Source organism: Oncorhynchus tshawytscha, linkage group LG16, assembly GCF_018296145.1.
Source record: "Oncorhynchus tshawytscha isolate Ot180627B linkage group LG16, Otsh_v2.0, whole genome shotgun sequence".
NCBI lineage: Eukaryota > Metazoa > Chordata > Actinopteri > Salmoniformes > Salmonidae > Oncorhynchus > Oncorhynchus tshawytscha.
Window position 1 is genome coordinate 9,597,780 of NC_056444.1, and position 6,152 is coordinate 9,603,931.

Here is a 6,152-nt window from a genome sequence, read left to right on the forward strand (position 1 = left end):
GTTCAGCCTGGTTTAGTCTCGTACGTCTGATATGTTCAGTCTGGTTTAGTCTCGTAGGTTTACTGCATGTCAGATGTTCAGCCTGTATCAAATGGCATAGTCGAGATAACAACTTGGAAATGTGATCAACACAATGATAGCATTCTGAAAAACATTTAAGGGAAGATAGCCAAGATAGTACTTACCGTACCTGGGCCATTGGCTATCTGGCCCTGTTTACTGATCGATAATCAAGTCACGTTATTACACTGTGGACAATATCGGCTGTGGAATGTGTCGCTCCCCACTATTTTGCTTGTGTGTGTGTGTGTGTGTGTGTGTGTGTGTGTGTGTGTGTGTGTGTGTGTGTGTGTGTGTGTGTGTGTGTGTGTGTGTGTGTGTGTGTGTGTGTGTGTGATAGAGAGGGACAGAGAGACAAAGAGAGAGAGACAGAAAGAGAGAGAGAAACAGAGAGAGAGATAAAGTGAGAGAGACAGAGAGAGAGAGAGATACAGTGAGAGAGAGAGAGAGAGACAGAGGGAGAGAGAGAGATAAAGTGAGAGAGACAGAGAGAGAGAGACAGAGGGAGAGAGAGAGATAAAGTGAGAGAGACAGAGAGAGACAGAGAGAGACAGAGAGAGAGACATTGCTTTGGCAATGTTAACACATGTTTCCCATGCCAATAAAGCCCCTTGAATTGAATTGAATTGAATTGAATTGGGAGAGAGAGAAATAAAAATAAGCAATGGGGGGGAAAGCATTGTGTTTAGTTTCTCTGTACTCTTTCCTCACTGTGTTCATAACAACACTTGAAGACGCTGGGAGGTGTTTTACTAATGACTGTTGACAGCATGGCTCTCTCTTCATGTGGCACCTCAAGAATCTGCCTCCCTCCTCCCCCGTTTCTCCTCCTTGGAGATGTGGGAAGACTGGACCTTCAGGCATAGCAGTTCTAGTCTGAGCAACAGAGAAAGACTGGGTGATGGAAGGAGGGAGTTGGGGTGGAGGAGAGAGAGAAGAGGAGGGGAATGTGCACCCTTATAGTGGGGAGATGAGGGGGAATGAGGGTCAGACACAGACTGATTCCCCCATAAGAGGACATGTGTGAGGGGAGTGAGGATGACCAAGAGGAGAGGCTGGTAATACAGGAAGGAACTACTATGGCTCATCTCCTAGGGACCCTCCATCTTTTTTTACAACCATCTAGGTGGGTAGGGGATGTCTGTGCATCAGCCAGTCCTATCTAGTGTGATGTCACCTGTCCCCTCAGCCTATCACAGTCCATAATATCAGTCACATGACCACCATCTCAATGGCTGCACCATTCATCTCCTCTGGCACTGGGAATGAACTTGATCTTTCTACAATGCATAGAGAGTACATAGTTAATCATAAACACACACGACGAGACATGTTTTCAGTTGGTCCTCCATCACATTCTTTAGGATTTCATCTCATCAATACTTGTATACAGTTGAGAATATAATGACAGTAAGGTGCTATAGGTCTGTTTGAGAGATGTTGTAGTATGCCTACACATACCTATCATCTTACACAACACTTGACCAGTCCATGTTTACATCATAGTTGTTCTGGTACTCTCTGTGGTTTCGGCTGGAACATTTCCTTTGAATGAAAATGGTCCAAAAAAAAACAAGGGTTTAATGGGTTTGAAATATATTGAAATACAAAACACATTTACCAAACGATCTAAATTCCCCTGGATTTTGTCATTGATCTCTTCCATTGTAGTCTTTTTGTGAAATAGAGACACATGATTTATGGACCCTGACATTACCGTACTCCTAAACCCCAGTCTAAAGATTCCGATTATTATTATTCCGATTGTTAAATATAGCTGAAGGTTATATTCCTCATCTAACATTTTTGATTTAATATAAGCTCTTTATTTTCCACTTGATTTGATACCGTTAAACCACTCACCCTGGTACTGCAATAGCTTTAATGAGTTTCTTACCATTTGAAGACAACATCAGCGCCTGTTTTCTTTGAGTACTCTTTTTGTTATTGTCCCACTTGTCCTACTGTATACACACTGAAACCCCTGTTCCATTGCCCCAACTGACACCCGGCCACTGTGTTTGTTTCTAGGCTGAGGGGGCCCAGGAGATAGCAGAGGGGAATGAGGTTCCCCCCAGTGATACCCCAGTTCCAGCCACGGTGCCAGGACAGGCAAGCAGCCCCTCCCGGGAGAATGGGGTAAAGGAGGATGCCCCCTGCCAGGGCCTCCATGACTCCCAGGGCCTGGACTCAAGCATCCCTGAGACAAGTAAGTAGAGAGGGGATGTCTGGTCTGGAGAGGGGCCTTTTGACGTTGGGATACAAAGTCCCTGACCTCCACATTACCTTTGACTTCTTATTCTACAGGCTTCTAATTCTTCTTTGTGTTATCCCTCTACCCTCTTCATCTCAACATCTCCTGTCCCACACTCCTCTCTCCTTCTCTCCTCTCTCACCTTCTCTCCTCTCTCTCTTCTCTCTCTCCTTCTCTCCTCTCTCTTCTCTCCTCTCTCTTCTCTCCTCTCTCTTCTCTCTCTCCTTCTCTCCTCTCTTCTCCTCTCCTCTCCTCTCTCCTTCTCTCCTCTCTCTCTTCTCTCTCTCCTTTCTCACTTTCTCCCCTCTCTCTCCTTCTCTCTCCTCTCTCTCCTTCTCTCCTCTCTTCTACTCCTCTCTATCCTTCTCTCCCCTTCTCTCCTCCCTCTCCTCTCCTCCCTCTCTTCTCTTCTTCTCTCCTCTCTCCTTCTCTCCTCTCTTCTTCTCTCCTCTCTCCTTCTCTCCTCTCTTCTTCTCCTCTCTATCCTTCTCTCCTCTCCATTTCCCTCCTTCTCTCCTCTCTCCTTCTCTCAACTTCTCTCCTCTTTCCTTTTCTTCCTGCTACAGATTGAGTCTTTCAAGCTCAGCTTCTGCTAGAACGCCTGCTCTCGCACGGATCACGGCGCCGACATCATAACCTGGCCAGCCCCAGACAACAGCCCCTCACACCTGCAACCCAGTGTCTCTCTCAATGACTTCCTGGCCTCTGCCGGCTACCCCCAGCCCCCTCCCTCTTCCCCCCGCCAGGGCATGGGGCAACGGCACACTAGCAGGACTCGGATCATGACCTTCAACCCCACACCCCAGTTCCAAACACCTCACCTTTCCTATGATCTAATTCATGTATCATGTTATTATGCCTACCCTGCGCTACCTACCTACCGCTGTCCTGTTCCCATTGGCTGAGCTGACATTGTACATACAGTAGACCAAGCTTCAGGCAGGGTGGGATATCAATGGGAGGGTAACGGAGGCTTGCCATGTTCTCTCTGATTTGTCTGGTTGTGCTAATCTTGTATTAATGTGCTCGGAGGACTTTCCTAGGATCATGGTTTTCCGTTGGTCCCTCTGATCAGGTGATGGGAGGGGCGATGGGCTGTGTTGTATATGAACCTTTTCCTTCCTGGCTTTCTGACAACAGCGCTCATTTTAGATCATGTTTCCTGGTCTCTACAAGAGCAGAACATGGCAGTCACAGTAGCAGACGCCAGTCATGTCCAGTATTACAGTACGTACTAGTGCCGTTTTAGTGAGAGCGTAATCTACCAGGCAACAGCGGCCTTGAACAAACCTGTTTGCTTCGTACAGACACCCCCATAGACACTACCCAATGGGAAACCCTCCTAGACTCACCTGTGGGTTACGTACGGAGAGTAATATGTGTGTAGCACCCATGTAGGGCTGCCGTGTGTTCCCAATAACCATTGATTATTCACTCAGTATTCACTAACCATCGACTCACTCACTGGTTCACCTCCCTCCTCTCTTCACTGTCCATCATCAGAGCATTTGAAACTAGTAGACTGTTTGAACAGTAGGCTATTTAACTCTCTTTAATCTATGTGTTTGTGATGGTGTGTTTGAGTGAATTCTGCTGTAACAATGAGCTGTGGTGTTCTGTTCCGTTTACTCTTTCTCTCTCTCTCTCTCTCTCTCTCTATCTCTCTCTCTCTCGCTCTGTCTCTATCTCTCTCTATCTCTCTCTCTCTCGCTCTGTCTCTATCTCTCTCTCTCTCGCTCTGTCTCTATCTCTCTCTCTCTGTCTCTCTCTCTCTCTCTCTCTCTCTCTCTCTATCTCTCTCTCTATCTCTCTCTCTCTCTCTCTCTCTCTCTCTGTCTCTCTCTCTCTCTGTCTCTCTCTCTCTCTGTCTCTATCTCTCTCTCTCTATCTCTCTCTGTCTCTGTCTCTATCTCTCTCTCTCTCTGTCTCTATCTCTCTCTATCTCTCTCTCTCTCTCTCGACTTTGGTTTATTTTCCTCATCTGTTTTGGTAGAAGGTTTTTCTCATCGTTTCCTTCTTTATTAGTTTTTCTTTCTCGTACAAGCAATACGCTGGATGGTCTATTTACCGTTAGGACTCAGAGAGCTTCTTGAATACACACAAACATTGTTTTTTTTCTTTTTCTTGAAACAAAGGCACACAGTCATGAAGACGCAACTCTGTTTAGGGCTTTGAGACCGAGGAAGCAGGTTGGGAATGTGAGGAGGGAGATAAAGACGGATAAGAACAGAGAGACAACGAACAACGAGGCGTAGTGAAAAGACGTGTCCACTTCAGTGTGTTAAAACAACAATGTGATGGCAGTGGAACATTCGATGTTCAAAACAGTTTGCGTATATAATATGTACAAACTGTTCTGAACGTTGAATGTTCCACTGTCAGAATAGTAGTCTGGGAAAGTTGAAGAAAGTAGAGTTTGGAAGCTTTTATTTTGAATACAGTACAAGGGACTTGTGTGAAGATTAGTTATTTGAAGGGAAGGGTCTTGGAAACTGTGTGTCTTGTACGTGCCTCCTGTCCTGTTTACCTGAAACTGGGATGGAACTCGGGCTGGAAGCTCAAGCTGATGGGCCCTTGTCCCTGGAGAGTAACAGACCCGTCAAGCCGCCTGGTGGCTCTGCAGTCTGATTAGGATTGACAATAATTCTATTTTGTAACTAATCCTTGTTGTTGTTCCATTTCAGCTCTTTTCTGAGGGTTCTGGTCTGATGTTTTTTGACAGTTATAAGTGGACTAGCGGAAGGACTTCTTTTGTCAGGCTATTGGCAGTGGAACATTCGATGTGGCTTATTGTACATGTAGTAATGTATCCAACGATTGCCTCCAATTGCTTTATTTTAGTGCATGGCCAGGTAATATCATGCCCAGAGCAGAAAGCCTATGTGCATTAAGACTTGCAGTGTTGTGGTTCAGTATATTTGTCCTTGGGGGGCAAATCATAGTCAGTGGTTTATCTTTCCTTATTATTGCGTTCTTTGCTTTAGACAGTGGGCAGGAAGAGAGTCAGAGGCTGTCATTTTGCCTGAATATTATATTGCAGTTTGGTATATAAATCAGCAATACGTTCATCGGGTTTATTTGTGTTGTACTCAAAATGAGGACTGTACATCAAGTAATGTTTTTGAGTAATGATCTGTTTTTCCCCCCCCACGCCCCGCTAATTCAAGTCAAAATGTAGACCTCCTAAAAGTAGCACCTACACTCCAAAATGTGCAAGAATAATACAACTGACATTTTTAATATCCTCTTAAATCAGAGGTATGGAAACTATTAAAAGCACCTTAAAGGCTTGAATATATCAAAGAGGGTTCACCGTGATGGAAATGTGTATTTGATTGAAGCTATCCTTGGATATGTCTGCAATGCATAAGGGCCACTTAACAAAGTTAAGGAGCTTAGCACACTCCTGTACAGCATAGAACTGTGTTTCATCTTGATGGCCTCCCATTTTGCTCCTAGGACCACCATGAAATATTGTTTGAGGGTAACAATCTTTTGAGATGTGTGGAATAATCCCCAGAGCCAAATGTTTTAAGAAAATAGATTTTATTGTTATCAACAATATTTTATTTTAAAATTATTTTGATTTGTAGATATTGATATTTGAGAGGTTTGTCGTGCATCAGAGGAGCGCCTGCTGAGGTGGATCGTAGTATGGCCTTTGGTGCCACGTTCCTCTTCTGATGAGGACATGTCCTCCTTGTGCCTGTCCATAACCACTTTCACTATCACTTTCACCCCTGGTCTTCATGTTCTCTTTGAGATCTCACGTTTTTTTTTTTTTTTTTTTTTTAAATATAGATTTTGACTGTTTATACACTATTTCGCCACAGCAACA